Genomic DNA, 20,340 nt, shown 5'->3' with positions numbered 1-20,340 from the left:
GCAGGGGATCCACAGAGAGCACTGGAACCTCCCCCTTCTTTTCTCCCTGTGACCAAATGGTGTGGCAACCGCACATGGTGAAGCAGCGACATCCTAAAGGAGTCCCAGATGGGGGGGGTGGAACCCTGTCCCGCCGCAGCCCCCTCTATCAGATGGCACGGATGATACCTCGACTTCGCCATGTGTGTACAGGCAGGGAGGTTTGATAAGCTATCTCAGGCATCAAAGATGTAAATACTGCACTGGAACCTATACTGAATGCTCTGACAACTGAAGTGGGGCTTTTGCAGGCTGACAAGTCCAAACTGAGACACAGAGTGGAGAGGAATGAATCTGCCCTGGTAGGAATATGACCCATGATATTGGAAGTGCAGTACCATATCAAGGGGGGCTAGAAATTAGGTAAACGTCGTAACTGTCATTTATCTGCCCGCGCAGACATCTTCAAAGCGCCGGAACACCGGCTGTTGCCCAGACTCCAGCGGAGGAGCAGAGAAAGCAAAGGACGCTCCGTGCTGTTCAAGAGAGATCGTCCATTGACACGCATGCGCAGAAAACACAGCCTGAGCCAATCGGCACGTTCGTTGATATACGACCCGGAAGTGCAAATAATACAGACACATGACATCCGCTAAGAGGTTAGCAAGGGAAGACGGTCGTGGCGTTGAATTCGCAGAGGATACTCGTTTAAGAAGCTGACAGGTGAACACAAGTCTTTTTCAATCTGCAAAATTATGGGAGGGATACCCTTCAAACCCCTTACTACTCTTTTATTTTAGGTTAAGGTCTCTCTGTCACCTCCCCGTCTCAGCTCCCTCACACACCAAGGGCGCCTGCCCATAGGGCTAAAAGGGCTTTAGCGACGCCCCCCCTTTCCCTCCCCCTTAAGTCGCGTGTCTCATTCGGGTCACTGCCTCCCGATGTTTCTCACCCGGGTTGCAGCAACTTTAGGTGCTGTGGGCTCGTCTGGGCAGTGAGTGTCTGGAGTTGTATCTCCACCCCAATGCACCCTGCTCCCTACTTTTAAAAGTCATTTACATGCCTTTGTGAACTGGTTAATGAAGTTTAGTGTTTTTTCACTGGTTTTAGCAACCCCTTTGCCTCTTTCTTACGTTTGTATTTTATTTTTACTGTCAGTGGGGGAATGCATTTAGATAAAAGACATCTCAGGAATAGAGATGCCACCTTTCCTAGAGAAAAATGCCTGACATTTGTTGTTGATTAAGGAGTCTGCTCTCCTTGACATTAAATAGGGCTGTAAGTAAAATGGTATGCATTCATTTGGACATGACCTTTCTGTCTTTGTTTCCTTTATTTAGTCATGGATCATTAATTCTGCCCTCAAACACATTAAAAAGTGATTTTTTTTATGTTCGCTGTTTGACGTATGCACAAATAAGTGCTACAAATATCTGCTTTATGTGATTTTACTTATTTTCCAACTGGCTGGGGCATCAAAATACTGGTGCTGGTATACATCTGATCAGCGGCAACCCTTATCAGGAGACTGAAAGTTTGCTGCAGGATCAGCACATTATTTATTTCTTCTACCCCTGATTGATGCCATAATAGCAATAGTTTAACTTGCATCTGAAATACCTGCCAATGCACTACTGAGTTACTCAAGGTGTCTGGGAATACATCCTGCATTCAGACAACTCCCTCCTCATTCTCACTCCTAACGTTCACCCTCCACTCACATCGATCACACTGCTCACCATACACTCACGCCATTCACCCACCTCCTACCCTGCACTCACACAAGCACACCACTTACCCTGCATGCACATGACACTCCCCTCACCTGCCACATTCACCGCTCATCCTATGGTGTGAAAGCTGTTACCCTGCACTCACACCATTCATCCTCCTTTTATACTGTGCTCATGGGAGCACAGCACTCACAGCTACTACACTGCACTTATGCCCCTTGCCATGAACTCACGCCATTATCCATCCACTTACCTTGCGGTCACATGGGCACATCACTCACCCTGCCCTGAGAATGAGGACACTAACCTCACACCACTCGCACTTTTCACCCTGCACTTACACAAGCACACTACCCACCCTACACTCATGTGACACTTTACTCACCTGTCACTCTCACTGCTTAGTCTGCAATCTCACTCAAATAAACACATCACTCACCATGCATCCATTCCACCCACTCTACACTTTCACCCGCACTTAAACTCATGTCACATCACTTACCCTGCAGTCACTCCTCTCACCCTACTCTCTTTCTTGATAACTCATTAATTACTGATGTAAATATCATTATATGCTCAGAATATTTGAATAACTTGTGCGTCACAGTTCCTTACAGAGCTTCCTTCTCCTCTGTCCATTAGGCGAAAGTGGTTGGGGTGATTATGTCTAATCTTTTGAATGTCATTTTAAAATATTCAGCAATAAAAACCTTTGTTTTGTATACGAATGACAGGGAAGGTACATTTGACGTGAAGTTGAGTATCTACTCATCTGGAATAAATGCACCTTTCTTTCCTATAGAAAGATGTGAATTCTATGTTCTATGTCATTGGGCCTCAAATGTAGAAGGGTGCCAGTTTCAGATCCGAACTTTACTGTCTGAACTAGTCTATGAAGAGCAGGAACCTTGGAATAGGGTTTTGTTACTGTGGTATCGGATTTTTGGTGTCTGCTCCTGGAGGCTTAAGGTTGCATAGTATCATTATCTGTCAAACTTTGCAGTATTTGTTTTGTTTGCATTGTAACCTTAACACATCCTACTTCTTAGATTATTATATGATATACTGTGCTAATGCTGAATTTTTTTGTATATGGTTTAGTGCACCTAACAAGGCTTGCTTCAGTATGCATCTGCTAACCTGGTCTGTCAAGCATAAACTGCAATTAGTTTACAGTCACGATCTAGGGGATCAAACACTAAACATGAATAGAAAACATACAGTTTGGGTTTTCTTGTAGCATTTAACAAACACCCTTCCTTTTGCCGGTATAGATGGCTAGTGTTTTGGGTTTTCATAGAATTGCTTGAGCAAGTAGTGAAATACTGTGGCCTTGAAGTGTCTCCCCTATGTGAACGAAACTAATTAAACACCCTAAAGAAGATGGCTATTCTTGCTGTGTGATATAAATCGTACAGGAGCTTTTGAAGACATCCTTGTTTCAAACATTAAATTAGCATACAATATTCATGTGAAACACACCGCCAAAGCATTGAGCCACAGCCGTAACCATACATATATGTGTACAACCAAATGAGAGTTTATATCTGTGAACAGGTTTCTGGTAGGTGGCCTGAGATTTTGGGGAGAAAAAAAAGTCTGCAGGCTGGAGATGTAGAAGTTAAGGTTTATTAGAAGGAAGTGGAATTGGTAGTTCAGCGCAGTCTATCAGTCTGAAGTAGTCGTAAAAGTCTCTTCAGTGTTCTGTTGCACTTCCTGCTTTGGTGAAGAGACCTGGACCAAAGCAGAACTGCATATTGTGATTCTCCAAAGCCTATTTCAAAGTTTAAGTCCTTCCTTCTCTCAGTGGCCTCCTCCCTGTACGCTGAAGAAAATTGTGTGGGTTGAGTGATATCGTCTCTTCTGTTATATCTATCTGGTCCTCCCTCTGGTAATTGGAGAACAAAATATAGCAGCGTGAGTGGTCTGGCTGCAGAGTGGTATGCAGGGAAACTGTTTTCATTTATAATATGGAGGCTAGTGCTGTGTGCACAGAGGACACATCCAAAATGGTCCATGCTGTCTTTTATGCCCATAGATTTGCAGTCACTGGTCCATGTGTGCTACTACCATGGCAGCCTCTTCTTCCCTACCTCTTGGTGGTCTTCAAACACAGCCCCCAAACATCGCTCCCGCATACAGTGGTCCACAGGCCTAATATGTGATTACCACCCTGTTCTTTTAGAGTACGAAGGCAGACAGATTTGTCTCAAAACACCCACATACTTTTCCTGGTTGGAAAAAGATAGCTGATAGCAAAACAAAAACCACATTGGCAATGCCTTTTCTATCTGTCGGAGAGAAAGAGAATGACTGTAAAGTCAGAAACAAATATGAAATCCTGGTATCCATAACCTAATGCCAGGTCATGCCACTCAGACTAAAGCTGCAATATCGCTCAAGTTCAAAGTGTTGGCTTGGAAGCTTGCGTTCCATGCACTGAATTAACAATTTACAGGCTAGGCACTTTGAATTAAGACTAGTCTCAGGGAGACGCCTTACCGTTTGTGCTGAAAGACGCTGTGGAGAGTTCCATTTGGCTGCTGCTTTCCATTTTCCACAACCTTAGAACCTCGCGGTACCCGCTGCGCGGGTCCCGCATCGCTCATCTTGCTGGGGCATTGATCATTGGACCGAGGCTACATCACCAGGCGACTAAGGACATAGAGTAGAGCAGCAGGGCTGCGAGCGCCAGGTCAGGGACTCCATTTCCCAGAAGTCCCTGCGTGCTCATTACCTGCACCTGGACGCTCTCCCTGGTTGCCCCGCCCCCCAACCACCTCCCTCCGTTATTAGGAACTGGTGTACCCCGCGGCGCTGGAGCGCGCAGGAGAAGCCCGGGAGAAGCCCGGAACAAGGGCGGGACAGTCTGCGACAGTCAGAGACTGGACTGGGCCAAGAACGCTGCCCAAAAATACCAGCTGTGAGTTGTCTTTGTTGTTACTAGTGATTATTGTGGAACCCTTTGAGTATTGTTCTCTACATTAGCGCGACACATTGTCCCACTTTCTCTTTTGTTTATTATCTAGTGTGTCTCTTGGGGTAAAGGTCACCTACTGTGTTTGCGTAGCATGTCAAAGTCGAAAAACCCCCTAGCAGTAAACACCCTCAACAACTATTTAGTCCAGGTGGTTGCCAAAATTAACAATGATAGAAGATCTTCATTGGGCTTGAGCCTATCCCCTTCATTGTCCATGGTAGAAAACATGCCTGTCGAAGTACCCGTGCCAGATAATAGCAATGAGGTTCTCTTGCAGGATCAGCACGATAATAATACATTAACACAGTTAATAGTGGCCTTAGCAGAGTCGGACATAGAGAGTACACATGAAGAAGAGTTAGTGTTATTAGAAGACGAGCCCCCGGTGCCAGTCCCAGCACCTAGAGGCACTAGAGGGGGGGACAAAGGCCACCCCAAGCCTGGTGGGTTACGCTCAAGCAAGAAAAGACTAGATACCCCACCCCCCAAAAGGGATGTAGAAGATGAAAGGGGTCTAAATGGGGGAAAAATACTCCTGGATGAAGACCAGCTCAAGAAATTAGTAAACATCCTAGATACTAAGATTAAGACCATTACAAAACCTCTCCTGGCAAAAATTGACCACCTTACAGAGGAGGTGCATAGATTAGGGGGGCTCTTGCAGAAGACATTAGAAGAGGTGGTAAATATCCCTAATCAAGTAGTATCTAGAGTAGAGACCGAAAAGATTCCAACAGTTTCCTGGCCGGGGTCAACTGAGAATGCATCTTCCCTCCCAACTATGACTAGTCATTCGGGGGGAGGGGGTCAGGATCTAGACAATGGGGCACCCTCAGGTTCAGGCTCAAGGGAAAAGATTGGAGATTCCAGGGCAGAGAAGGGCCCAGTAGAGCTAATTGTGGAGGCCTCCCCCTTAGTGTTGGTCTTGGCCAATGTCCCCTATTTGAAACCTGGGCAAATAGAAAATACACCCTCCCTAATAAGTAAGGTCCTGCACTGGTTATCTCAAAACATGGCATTCTCACCCGGGGGTATGCATCAGTTGGCAGAAGAGATAGTGAAGGCAAGGAGAGTGGAATGGATTGGGGGTGGCCATAAAAAATTCAGGGGGGATTGCGTGGTGCTGCACTTTACAGATCCGGAAGTTCTGCCAAACATTCTGTCGAATATATATCCTCCCCAACGCCGAACCGCTGAGATTATCCCTTTAACATTAGATTTTTTCTATGCCAGACGAGGTAACAGCTTGAATCCTACAATCCTAAGAACCAAATGGAACACTGTGGCAAAAAAGGGAAATACGATTGGTCCAAAAAATAGTTGGGGTGTGTCCCTTGAAAATAGATTCTCAGCTCTATCAGATCTCAATGAGTGCGACTGACTTCATGGGTCAGAAGCTGCTGTTCATCACAACTCAGCCAGCCTCACAAACACCAAGTCAAGTAGTGTCAAAGAAAAGGGCCAATGAGCCTGTCTTGCTTGGTAGCAAAGAGAAACGTCACGCGAACGTACATTCTGTGTATAGAGTTGTGGATAACGTTGATGGGATCCCCAAATCTACTTCTAATAATCCCAGTAGCAACAGGACACGCAGTTTAGTATCTAATCTTGGGCTAGTACCCAGTAGGCAAAATGTAGTGCCGTCCCAGGATATAGCTACACCAGATAACAGAAGTCTAAAACTCCTATCATGGAACCTTGCTGGAATTTCTAACAAAATGATTTCCCCAGAATGGTGTGATTTCATAGAGCACCATGACATAATCATGTTTCAGGAAACCTGGGCAGTAACCCAGTCTATCGGCATGATTTCCTAAATTTTTATGTCCCAGCAAAAAAGAACCCCAAAGGGCGGCCATCAGGGGATTGATTATCTGGGTGCGCCAATTTTTGCATTGTAATATCCAGGAAAGATCTCTCAATAATAGTGACATACTGTCAATTACGATTACTTGGGCCAATGGCCAAGAGATGGCCATCTATAACATATAGGTTCGTACACGAGAGACGACCGCCGGGAACAGACAGAGGAGGGATTGCCAGAAGCGGCACACCGCCTCAGAAGAAACTCACCCGTTTCTTCAAACTTGGCACGGAATAGGAATCCCCTCCCGGCTTCCCGCCTGAAGGCATAGCGGGATACAGCGCTACACTACCTCTACGGGATTACCAAAAGAGAGATGATAACCTCGTTCATAGACTACAATTGATCTTTCTTTCTACCAACATCGTCTGTGTCTGTATACACAGAATACCCCTTTTTGCTTTAAACAGAGCTTGTAAAGACCCAGACTTACTCCAACCACACAGTGGTACTGGGAGTTTAAGCCCTGAAGAGTCGTGTTTGACTCACCCACACACGACGAAACACGTGTCGGCGATTTCTTTCTCGAAAGTCTGGAGAAAAGTAAACAACTTGCTGTAACAAGAAGTGTCACACCAAAGAATCTGCTTCTGCGTTTTCTTTTTCACTGTTGGTCATTGAACCTGATCTTGATGCATACATATGTAGTTGCGAGAGCGTTTTTATTGTTAAATTGTCTTGTCTTTTGACTTGTTTAGACGGTTAAGGAGGTTTTGCCGTCTGCTCTTTACGCACTACACCACGAAAACCCTTGTTTCTCACACACTTTGTAACGTTTCAGCCCAGGCAGTGCGCCCCTATAGTCCTAATTTTCTAAAAACTACTTGGGCCAATGGCCAAGAGATGGCCATCTATAACATATATGCTAGGGGAGTTGCAGGGGGAAAAACCTCAGAGGTAATAACAGCACTTGATAATGATCTTGAGCTCCTTCCATTTCATCTTTCTATCTTGGTGGGTGGAGACATGAATACGACCTTCGAGCCTTTGGGCTCGGAGGACGGTGAAATGTCCTTAGAAGAGGATAATAAATGGGGAATCCCCCAGCTGGACCTGCCATTGGTCAAGAGATGGTCTGAGGTAGCAATCCAAATCAAGAGCTTGTGCTTAGCAAGGGGCTTAAGAGCAGCTAATGGGCGCACTCGGTCTGATCGACGGGGTGTTCACACATTTGATAATGGAAGGGCAAAAAGTAGAATTCTAGTGGATGTGAGGGATTGGCACAGGCTGGTAGATATGAGTATCACATCTAGATTAGAGAGTGACCATAATCCACTATGCTTGATCATACAATCTAACCAGGGGTGCCAGCTCCAAGCCCGGGAATGGGCACAGTGACTTTGGATATTATCTCTACAAATAACCAACGCCATGTAAGGTGGGGCAGACTGATAGAGAAGCCGGAGATGTTAGAAGATCTAAGGAAGTTAGTTGTCTCTGAGATTAACATTATGAAAGAACATTGTACCGAACCCAACTTCTCCAGATTCATGGAGGAGGCACATTCTGAGTTTATTTCCAAAATTCAGGGCTTCTTTCTAAAACCAGTAGGCCAAAAAAAGGTGGTAAAATCACCCACAAAACAGGGGTGGTATGATCAAACATGCAGAAGAACACGTCAGAAACTTAGTCTTGAGCTAAGGAGTCAAAACAGAGAAGGAGTGAGGAAGGCCAGGGATGCCCACAGAAAAGCACAAACCAAAGCGAAAAAGCGTTGGGACGAAAATCACTGGCTTGACCTCAAATCAGCATGTGCAGCTAAGAAGCAAAAAGAGTTCTGGGCAATCGTAAAATGGGACCGGGCGGGTGGGGTAGCAGAGCGTCCACAAAACAACGTTGCAAAGAACTTATGGATAGACTTCTTTAAGCCACAATATGCATGTAATCTGGACCCAGGCCATTATCCACCTCCCCCAATGGTCTTCTTCAAAGGCGAAGTGTTTACTCTGGGTGCTGTCAACATAGCGTTGGATGGGGTGTCTGGGGGGAGAGCGCCAGGAATGGACGGAATACCGGCCAATGTATTCTTAAGCGACCGGGCTTCATGGTGCAAATACTTTGTTTGGCTAGCAAACTCCATCACCCATGGAGCTTCCATACCCAATTCATGGAAGGGTGCGGAGATCATCCCAGTCTTCAAAAAAGGTGATAAGACACTCCCAAGCAATTACAGACCCATCAGTCTTATCGATTCTGCACAAAAACGGATGGGTCGATTGATACAAAACAAATTACAAGCATGGATAGATGAGAAGGATGTTCTCTCCCCCTTCCAAGCCGGTTTCCGCCCCTAACAAGTTCTATTGACCAGGTCTTTTACTTTCTAACTTTATACTGGAGAAACGTGACCTTGATCAATGGTCCATTGTATGCCGTATTTGTTGACTTGAAGTCAGCATTTGACTTAGTCCCGCGACACAAATTGTGGAGCGTCCTCGCGGAAGTCGGTATCAGGCCCGAATTACTGACATTGTTAGTCCGCATGCATGAAAATAATTACGCTAGGATCAGGTGGGGGGCCCAGGGTGAGGTAACTGATTCTTTCCCTGTAGAGCGTGGGGTTAGATAGGGATGCGTCCTGGCTCCCACCTTATTCTCATTATATATCAATGGCATAGTGGACTACCTGAAGAAATCCCCTACTGATGCCCCAATACTTGACGGGGTTCGTGTTCCAGTATTAATGTTTGCTGATGACACGTTGCTGGTATCACAAACTCCTAGTGGCCTTCAGAAGGCAATTAATGCTTTCGGGGATTTCTGCCAGATCCGGGGCTTGGAATTAAACACTTCAAAGACTTTCAAAGACTAAGTTTATGTGCATGAATCCAGCTAAGCCATTTAGGGGCACAATAACTTTTAATGGGGCTGTCTTAGAACAGGTGGATGCTTTTACTTATCTTGGTATCTCCTTACAGGGCAATATTAAATGGAAGTCCCATATTGACTCAGCAGTTTTAAAGTTCCATCAACTAGCAGGGGCCCTAGCACTTAAACATAAATCTTCATTAACCAAACCTATCCATCCTGTGTTAGAGATTTATAGTATAAAGGTGCTAAGTGCCTGTCTGTATGGTTCAGAGTTGTGGGGTTTTGCCAACTTGAGCATTTTGTCCACTGCTGAGAATAAGTTTTTGCGACGTCTGGTTGGCGTTCCAAAGAGCACACCAACAATCCCCCTGTTGTATGACCTGGGGAGGAAAAAGATGGAGGACCTGGCTCGACGACGCCCATTACTATTCTGGAGACGAATAATGTCAACGCCGGAGCTAGGTCATTATGCCTCTGCTCTCATGGACATTATTAAGAAGGACCGGTTCCATATAATAACATGGCTCAACGAGATCCGGAACCTACTAACAAAACTCCATCTAGACCATCTATGGACTAACACTGACCCAACTGCCTTTCCATCAAAGGAGATTGTAAAAAAAATGTACCGGGATATGACTTTGCAATCTGTGTTGACCTCTAACCCTCATTCCATGTTAACATCCCGATATTTGGAAATCAAATTTGCTCCATTTTGTGAACAATACTGGGATTTTATTACAAAACCTATGGATAGAAAATTGTACTTCCAATTTAGAGCTGGTAGTTTGCCCCTTAACGCTTTCACACAAAAGTGGTCGCCTAGTAATGTTAATATATGCAACCATTGCAAAGACTTGGTTGAGGACATCTCGCACTTTCTGTTTGCCTGCCCTCTTTATGCTGCTCCAAGAAGGAGGTGGTTAAAACCAGCGTGTCAGAATTTAGGGACACGTAGGTGCCAGGAAGCACTTAGAATTTTGGGATCAAACAGCTCCCCTCCTTTAGCAATTGCAGTAGCAAATTATCTGGGATGGGCATGGATCATTCGCACTCGCACTTTAGCCAGTGGAGTTAGAGGAAATGTAACGTGATTTTATGTAGATTAATTATTTAATTAATCATGTTTAGTGAATTTGAGTTTTTAACAGTAAATGCGTCCCTTTTAGTCATGATTCGTCAGCGTTTTGAATTTAATGTGTGTTTTAAAATGTGATTGTATTTTAGAATAGTATTTACTGATGTATAGGTTAGGGTGTAAATGCTTTTATGACAATGCTGTTGAATAACGCTTTTGAAATTTGATTTGACTAGTCTCATGGGGTATCAAGTTCCGGGTGATGTGCAGTGTGAGTTACATAAAACACAAGCGTGAACGGATTGTTGTTGCGCTTGTGTTCTAATGTAATGGGCACAAGTGCGCGCCTCCTGTGTGTGCGCGGTCTAGCTTGTATAATGCAGCTGTGTGGTGGCTAAGAAGCGTGTTGCTTGAATGAAGCATGCTCGATCCATAGTGGATTTCCTGCGTTTGGTGCTGTGCCTGGAACAATAAAAGGTCCCATGGGAAGACCAAACCACCTGATATTAGGACAACTTCTCTCTTAAGTCATGTCATGAAAGGAGATACATACTACATTGTGACACGATGCACCTGGTTCAACCCTGAAGAAGTCCTAATGGACAAAACGCATTGGCTGGGCTGAATAACTTGTCTATAAAATAGCTAATAACATTTGGATTTGAATATAAACATAAAACTCCTGATGGACTAAATTCAAGTGAATGGATACTTTCTGCAAACTTTCGGATGAAAGAAATAGAAAGACTTCTCTTTGAACTTAGATCACTTGATTAAGATAAACAAATTGAATGTTAGCACAACTTTTCTTTTTGTCTAAAACATTGTTGATTTAGTGATTCCTAAGCAGTGGGGGTCACCTAAAGTTGAGCGCCTTAGTTTGAATTTAGATATAACAACACACACTGGTGCAGTCCATGATGGCCTTCACTGCTTGTTAATTGTTTTCCGTCAATTGACTTCTGTCTATTCTTCTGACGTCGAGAATGAGATGTGATAACGAATCCACAGAAGAATGTGTGTCAGCACTTAGGTCCTTGGCTGTAACTAGTGATTTTGAACATATCACTTATGAGCAGGTCTTAAGGGACCACATTTTAATGCAAAGACATTTTAAAATACAGGAGAGACTGTGGACCACTACTGATGTGCCTCTTAATACCTTGATTGAAATTGCAAAAAACTATTGGGCATTCAAAGAAATTTGTGCTGGAAATTATAGGACATTCCAATACTGAGGTCCATGTAGTTTAAAAAACATAAATAGTGGGGACAAAACACAACAAGCATTTGCAATGCAATAGGTCTCGCAGCATTAAAGTTTGAGTTACTGGCATTGTAAATGACAATGCTTTGCATAACTTTTTTTTAAATTTGCAATTGGTATATAAACATTGTTTGTGAGTGGTTAGCTGTTGCTAACAGACACCCTCACAGACCTACAGCACTGCACGCCTCATATACTCGAATTTGCACTGAAATCGGAAGGCTGCAATGCTGATTGAACGCATAGGGCCCAGGGCCCATGCACTCCTGATGTGCAGTCGAGGCCTACCTTACAGAGGGCCCCACCGAAATTAATCAGTGATGCCACAGGCCATGGTGCCAAGTAACCCGAGAGCAAACAATGTGTCACGTGAGTGGATGCCTGTCATCAGCTGGGGCCCAGCACCACACTGGCACGAAATACAGCACGCAGGCCTAGAATTCGGCATGGCATCTTTTGAGAATCACTATGCATCCAATCACGAGGGGCTGAGAAGAGTAGTGAGGGGACATTAGTCATTCTGGCATTCGGGAATGCGCCCCTCCTGCCCTTCTCGAGAACTCACTCCGGTCAATCACACTATCTTGCCAAGAAATCGAAACCTTGTGGTAGCTCCCGGCAACTTTGGAGCACTGACTCCTTAGTACTTAAAATCTCAGCTATCCAAAAAAAACACGGCGGACCCTGAAACAATCATTCCCTGGGACTCAATTAACATGTAGAAATACCTCAGGCATATGTGCACTAACCCTCAAAGGCTCTGACCACAAGTTCACCATAAACTAAGTGCCGGCGCTGGAATGAATGATTGCGACTGGCCTGGTAGCTCCCGATGAGGTTATGACATACACGAGTCTCATTGTAGCATATTCCTAGATGGAGAGATCCGTAATGTTTTAGTAGATTCTTGTGCATGATACACTATTATTTCACTCACTACAGTGGAAGAGAGATGGCCTGACAACATTTTAATACCACCTGATAATGTGCCTGGAGGGTACACTGGTCTTAACATTTATTGGGTGAGCTATTTTTGGGCAAACCTGCTCTTTTCCGCAAGACACACCTATGGTGAGGTGTATGTGGCAAGAAATGGACAGTCTTTATTGGGTTGGCCGCATGAAGAAGAAATGGGTATTACATTGGACCCTAGGGCATGCACAGTGGGAGAAAAAATTCTCTAGGAGGGTGAGCCATGGATGCATGGAGAAAAGAAGGTACTCATTTTGTGCCCGAATTTAGACTTGGTGCGATGAATCTTGGTAAGTCGCATAATGAATTTAATGCATAAAAGCCTACTGCTCTTGTTTTCCCTGGAAACTTGATCACCCCTAATAAGGTGTGACCAGCAATATTTTCTGTTCAGCACTTGTGTGTTGAGCTCATTGTGGGTTGCTTATGCACAAGGTTTCTTTTCGATCAGAATGCTTTTTGGGGGTATTTAGACAAGTGTGCTGAACTGGTAAGTTTCTCTACATCATCCCAATTTTAGTGGGACAGGTTTGGTCATATTCATTGTGATATACATAGATTAGAAATGGACAAACATTCATGGAAAGTGATGGATTTATAGGAGGATAGTTGTTCTGCTTCCAGGGCAAGATATTGTTAGTCTCCTAGGAAGAAAACCAGAAGGGAGAAAGGAGAGGAGGGTGAGTTTTGAAGACAAAGTCAGGCAGTTTACATGGGAATCCATGTTTTAAGTGAAACATTTTTCACGTAAAACTTAACAACAGCAAAGTTAAAGGAAAATGCTGATGATTCTTCTGATTATAATGAAAAAAACTGCTTCTCCTTTAGAGTGGAAGGGGGAATATAGTGATAGAGAATTATTGTCTACAATTCTCTTTAAGATTCACCAGAAATGCGTTTTCCGCCCCCATCATACGAAGCTGTATTAAGTCAGTTACAAAGAATGGCTATGTTGGGATTACCTCTACAAAAACATATTTTGGATGTAATTTTACATGAGTAGGAGGACCCTGATAAAATTTACTTCGATTCATATTGAGACATTACCCACTGAAAGACATGAAAAGGAAAATTCTCAAGTCTGTGATAGTGGAATCATTGGTCGCTTGTGTGGTACCTCATAAGCCCGCAAATGGTCACGCACCGCAATGCGACTATGTAGCTGAATGTCCACGGCTTGTGCCATGACAGCACAGGAAAGAGAAAAAACAAAGCAAACTTTGTAGCACAACTGGGTAGTAATTCAAGGAAACCGTTTTAGAAAGATTCAAGCTTGAAAAGACCGATTTCAAAAATAGGCAGGTTTTTCCGACACCACCGTTTTCCGGAAACGGGAATGAAGGGGTTAAGTAATGAAAGATATACTACTCGAGTGTCATGATATAAGAACTCCAACGATTGGGCGCCATGTAGCAGGGTTTCCGTTCTCCCACAGAACTGTGCATAGAGATCTAGAACCTTAGTGAATTAGGGAGACCCAAAACTCACCTTAGTATCCAAAATCCCCTTACCGAACTAGCTACAGTGTCTCATTGGTCATGACAAACTGACCAATGACTTAGACAAACCAGAACATGAACTTGGGTTACCTCAGGTATCGTGGAACACATGAACACTCTTTCGCTCTATAATCATTTCAAACCAGAACTTGGAGTAAAGAGGACACGTGCATATTTGAAATATTTATTAATCAATGCAATGTTCTCAAACGCAGTATCTTGTACAATACTAACAAACAGATTATAAGAATCAAAGTTATCAGCATAGTTACTAGTCCATAGTATGCGAACGGTGATAGCATATTATAATGCTTAAATGAATAGGAATTAGCAACACCAATTTCTCACCTCCCTATTTAGCATATCATATTATATTATGAAGGTCTCTTTTGGGTTTTAGCAGGGCGGGCCCATACCTCTAAATACCAGGAGGAGACGATCACATCATCAGCTACCCGCTCTCTGCATGCGAAGCATCTTCAAGTGTGTTCTGTATATTTCCTGCAACTCTATCTTAAACCCGCTTAGAGCCCAATGTTGGCAGCAACTGTATTTATGTTATGTCTAATGTGGTGCGAAGATCAGACCTCCCAGCAACCTTGTATCGAGTTATTCTTAGAGGGTACAGCACTCACTGTTCAGACAGTGTACCAAGCAAAACTGATATCAGAATAATAACACATTATTCTCAAATAAATCACATCACTGTTCTAGGTTGAAAGCTACAACAACAATTATGTAGCGTGTGCAAAACTGAAGCCTAAGGAAAAATGGCGTTTAAAACGTGTAATTATCTTATACTAACTTAACACAGTATATATAACGAAGTATCTATATGACACCTTAATCTGTGTTTTTATATGAGAAAAATCCCTTTGTCACTGAATTGCCTCTTTGACTACTTGATCTTTCAATAAGTAGTCATATGGTACTATATTGGAGGGGCGGGCCATCTCTGCTTTGCCCTACTCCAATCCATTGTCCCCAGTGGCATGATCAGACTGTGTTAGGACGCCATGATATATTCTGTCTATGTCTTTTATCAGTTCCCGGCCGGCTAGAAACTTATCTCATCTTGTGTACTTTTCATGGGAGGCAGAATAGCTCAAATTGTCTCTTCCACCAATGTGGATCCATCACAGTTTCTGCCCGCTGTCTGCTTCCCTCTTCTGATAAGACCCGTGCTTCTTCCTCTCAATCGCCGTAATTCCCAGTGGTCCATAAGCCACCTCAGGTAAATTTTGTAGCATATGTGTAAATAGTGTTCCTGACTCTGATTTGAGGCTTCAACCGTCACTAGGGATAAGTCCCTTCCTTTAAGCACTCTTTTGAGGAGTATCGGTCATCTCCATCTTTCATTATTTACTTCCTTCAGAATTAATTTCATGTGTTGTCCCACTGGGGTTCCCACACCTTCCGTTTTCGTTTTAGCTGAGCAACTGTAGGAATGCTTTGAGACCTCAGGTGGCAGGTAGATTTTTCTGTTAAGTGTGTTTCTTTATAGGGCCTACCAGACCATGAGCCTTTTGGATGGGGTGAGTAGGCCTTTCACATTAAATGGTACAACTGGTATCCATTGAAAGAGATTTAGATTATATGTCTAAAGTTTCATTATGTGGTGGTTGTCGTAGTCTAATGTGTTTGTTAACACTTGTCTGTAATGTAGTTCTCTATCTTCAGTGTACAGAAACTCCAAACTCCCTTGTTCCCTCCCCCTGTCTGCCAATGAAAGATTTATTTTGAAATCCCAAAGCTGTGCCCACATTCTTTTCTCGACCTTATTTGTAGGGTGCTAGTGCTCCAAGCTAGATCTGTGGTGTATTTCTCCTTAATGGAACTGTGTAAAATGTGGTCTTTCAACACTAACCTCCCACCTGAGCGTTCCAGGAAGAATCCAAATCTTCTTTCCCTTTCTCCCAACCAGGGCCCTCTGCTAACTTGGTACCATTTTATGGCCTTTTGTTAAGCATCTTTAACACATTCAACCTCTGCCTCCGCTGTTGGGGGATTTTTTACTGATTGTTTCCCATTCTTTGTTGAGGTTTTCAATGGATTGGAGTTGTTTTAGTATGGCCTGCCTCTATTCTCATGGTGTGTGCATTTTGGTTTCCCATCAAGTCTTCTTCTTGTCATTTTCCATCGATTTCTTCTGAGGCATCCTTATTCCCTGTGCAATGCTCGAAGAGAGACCTCTGATTCGATTTGCCAATCGTAGACTATCTTCTCATCTAAAGGTTATTTCTTTTTTGTTTTCTTATAAAAGTCTGTAACTGGGGGTAAGTTTTTCTTTTTTTTGAAACATGACCAAGGAAGTAATGGAAGCATTTATTGCCCATCAAAGCTAAGTTTCTTACATGTCTTTGCTGCTACTATTATCCTTTCTTTTAGTTGTAAGTGATATACCCTTGCCAAAATGTTTGGAGGCTTGCCTCTTTGTTGAGTAATAGGCAATGTTTTTTGCGTGTGCTCCAGTTAGATAGGTTGTGTGTCACTCGTATTTAATATAGACGCTGCTTCACAAAGTCCTTAATGTCTCTACCTTACACTCTATTTGGCAACCCTCTAGGCATACCTACGGGGTCTTCAAACCTTTCCTGTAGGGACACTGTTGCAAAGTCATCCTGTGCCCTGGGCACCCCCCAACTTTTTGCTGACTGGAACTGGTGGTAACTGACTCTGACTGACCTTGGGCTCTGTTTAACCAGGCCCAGGGCCAGTGCCAAGCCAAAAGGAGCACATTAGAATACAGTTAAGACACCCAACATACACTAGGGTACACTATGGTAAGGTGGGGTACCCCTGTAATTGGCATGACCTACCCCATAAGCCCCTAGTATGTAATAGGGCAGGGGATTGAAACTACCAAGAAGTCTCCAGTATCCTGGGGCATGGCAGTTTAGAGGCCAGCAGATTTTCTGCACTTGCATTTGTGCACTGCTGAAGCCTGGGGTCAGTTTAAAAGCAGAACTGGTGGCCAGTACAGCTTTTAAACCTCAAATTGTGCCCAAACTCGACTTTGGGGGTAGGGGCACTTAAAAATGAAAAACCTACCATGTTTTTGCATATTAGGGACCCCAGAGTCACCCCTAGGTATCCCAGGGGTGGGGGAGGGGGGTTCAGTTATCTATAAGGAGCGCCCTCATAAAATTAAGTTTTATATGCCTGGGTAAAGTGACATTTTACATTTCACTCCCCACATTGTATTAAAGAGCTGCTCAAATTCGACTTTGATGCTAGAAGAATTGGGTATGCATGATCTGCAATATTTCTGCAGATTCAGAACCCCTGAAGTCTCCCCTAGTTGCACTGTAAAAATTAGGGAAATACTTATAAAATATGGTTTTATAAGCCCTGGTGCTGGAAAAGTTGCCCCAGTTATTTTCCCCATTGCAAACCCAATGGCCCCATAGGTTAACATGGTAGGAAGTTAATGATTAATATATATTGTTAGGAGAGGACTAGCCAGACCATTCAAAGACTTCTCAGAATGGTAGTAGTAAATCCAACAATATTATATTGTTGAATTTCTCCTAAAGTGTACATACAATAAGTTATGAGACTTTCTTGTTTGTAAGTCCAAATTCAGCCTTTCAGTGGTCTGTCCTGATTAGTCAGAGTTAAGTGGATTAGCCAGGCTTCTGGGAGGGCAGTGTGCTGTTCTATAGGAATGCCAGGCAAGGAGTTGGCGTCGTAAACTATGCTCTTCAAAGGCAGAGGGGAGGCCTGTGTTTCAGTCCACTCTGACAGTCTTGACCCAGAGTCAGGGCTAGGCTTAAGGAAGGTATGTGCAGATGGTAGGGGGTGTGATTAGCCAGCTCTTACCTCCTTGCTGGAAAATCAGCCATTATGGATTTGGAAGAATGATGCACTCTGGGACAAACTAATGCCACACTCTACATGATGTGGTCATAACTATGAGGAGTTGCCCTGCTCTCATTGGTCAGGAGTGACCTGGTGCTTGACCCAGAGAATTTTGAATAAGTATCTGAGAGGGGCAGAGCCCTCCAGATCTGTTGCTTGAAACTGAATGAAGCAAGAAGTGCCCTGCTGGAAAGTTTTTTTGCTGTGCAAGGAACTCTAAGGCCTGACCTATGAAGACTGCACCATATGAAACTACATCCCTGTGGATTACCTTGCTGCCAAAGGACTCAAGAGTGGAACTCCCTGCAAGCTACAGGTTAACAGAGCTCACCTGGACAGCCCCACAAAGAATTCAAAGCCCGGAGTACCAGTGGATTTGTAAGGGTTTTGTTCAAGTGGATTGCAGAATTAAAGTTTTACACTTTCAAGGACCATCTTGGAGATTCCAGAACCTTGGATTGTGTGTTGGATACTTTGGGACACAGGCAAGCAGAACGCCAGGAAGGTGTTCTAACTGGACCCCGCTTGCTGAAGAAGGCGGCCCACTACAGTGGTGAGAATTCTTCAAAACAATTTATAAAGGTGTGTCCCTGACAGAGAAAACAAAATGACTTAAAGGGGCGCTGTTTGTTTCTAAGCACTAGAAAGTGACTAATCTTTAAAAATTCATATCTCTGGTTCCCTACAGTGGATTAGTTTCGTTTTGGTGTCATTTAAAAGATAAACATATTACCTATTTTTATAAATTGGTGTTGGATTTTTATTTTGTGGTGTCTTAATTATTTACTGAAATGGTGTTTTTGAATGCTTTACATTCCTTACATTCCTTACATTCCTGTCTTTGAAGTTAAGCCTGTCTGCTCGCAGCCACGTTACCAACGTTCTCACTATTCCTGAGACTAGCCTTCCGCCCGCTCGAACACCTTAGGACATTACGTTCATCCTCGGCTCATCTGCTAAGAGTCCCCCGCACAAGAAGGGCCAACTGGGGAGACAAACGTTTCACTGTTGCCACAGCCAAATTGTGGAACACACTCCCTCTCCACATCAAATGTGCACCAACCCTGCTCAACTTCGGAAAAAAACTAAAAACTTGGTTGTTCCCAGCCTAATTCCCCCCCTATCCGCCAGAGAGTTCTGCAACAATAGCGCCGAGACACCCTCGGGTATTTGCGCGCTCTAAAAATCGATAAAATAAATAAAATAAATATGCTGAGTCCTATCATGTGTTAGTGGCCTTATTGCCAGTGGCAGACCTACATTTGCCCCTACCAATAACCCACTTTCCAACAGACACATTTATTTAATTTTTCTCTGCTCAAGAATTCTAGCTCCTCTTCTCTACCGTTGCTTGTTTCCTCTGTGTACAAAGCTCTGCCCACTGGATCATGTAGGGCTTTCTTAACGTCTTGCGTTTCTTGCCTGCTTCTCCCAGAATGGATGCAAAATCATCCCTCAATCCCAGGAAAAGATCTCCCAAAAAATGTTCATGATTGTTTCTTTGTTGCCCGGTTTCTGTGTCTTTGTTGGTCTCCAGTGAGTTTGCTTTGTTTATGAATGGGTTGAGTATCCACGATTGATATTGGGGCCTTTGAGAGAATCTCTTTAACAGTTTGATCTCTTTTATTCCTGGTGGTGGTCATTTTCGTGGATCTTCATTTGTACTTAACAGTTAAAATGCCAGATCTGATTATCTCACTTCCCTGACCCACTTCTTTTATATCTCAGTTTTTAACGTTGCTCCGTTATTGTGGTCATCCTCGTGGACAGGCACTTCATTGGTCTAAGTGTCTTCCTTGGGTCTCTGTGGAACCTTTGATGTTTCCTTAGCCCTTCCTGCTGACTGGCATAGTTTAATCCGGGTGGGGGTGAGGGGTTGGGGGGATTCTGCCAGTTTCTAAGCGCCTGTCTAACTTCTTAAGATATGTTTATGTGCTTTGTGTCACCAGGATTCCGTGTTCAATGCCAAGGACCCTTCAGACCCTGGGCTCGACTATAGTCATTCTTGGTCACTTCCATGCTCAGTCGGTTTGCAAAGGCTAGCTTTTTTTCTGGTCGGACTCCTCTCCCCTGTGCCCACCACTACATTTGTCCTCATGGGTTGTTCACTCTTCCCTCTGTGAATGTCTTGGGGCCGTCCATTTGGTTGACCGTCTGGGTGAATCTTACTGCCCGCTTTGTCCAAGAACAAATATTCTTAAGGCTCCCCTGCACCATTCCAGGGGCTGGGGATGATCTGCAGGCCCAACGGCCTAGCCTTTAGTGTGTTTGGGCATCCTAGTCATTTGCGTGTTCC

The 20,340-nt window shown here is 43.9% G+C and overlaps 1 protein-coding gene across 1 annotated transcript in view; it reads left to right on the top strand.

Annotated features, from left to right (window-relative positions):
- The first annotated feature begins 608 nt into the window (after positions 1–608).
- NOAZFP (nucleolar atypical zinc finger) overlaps positions 609–20,340 on the top strand; it is a 142,347-nt gene continuing 122,615 nt past the window's right edge. Inside the window, exon 1 of the mRNA XM_086962229.1 lies at positions 609–702. The gene's annotated coding sequence lies outside the window, so the exon portion shown is untranslated. The remainder of the gene's footprint in view (positions 703–20,340) is intronic.

Source organism: Lissotriton vulgaris, chromosome 3_1 (genome assembly GCF_964263255.1).
Source record: "Lissotriton vulgaris chromosome 3_1, aLisVul1.2, whole genome shotgun sequence".
Taxonomy (NCBI): domain Eukaryota; kingdom Metazoa; phylum Chordata; class Amphibia; order Caudata; family Salamandridae; genus Lissotriton; species Lissotriton vulgaris.
This window is presented reverse-complemented; position numbering and strand designations above follow the sequence as displayed.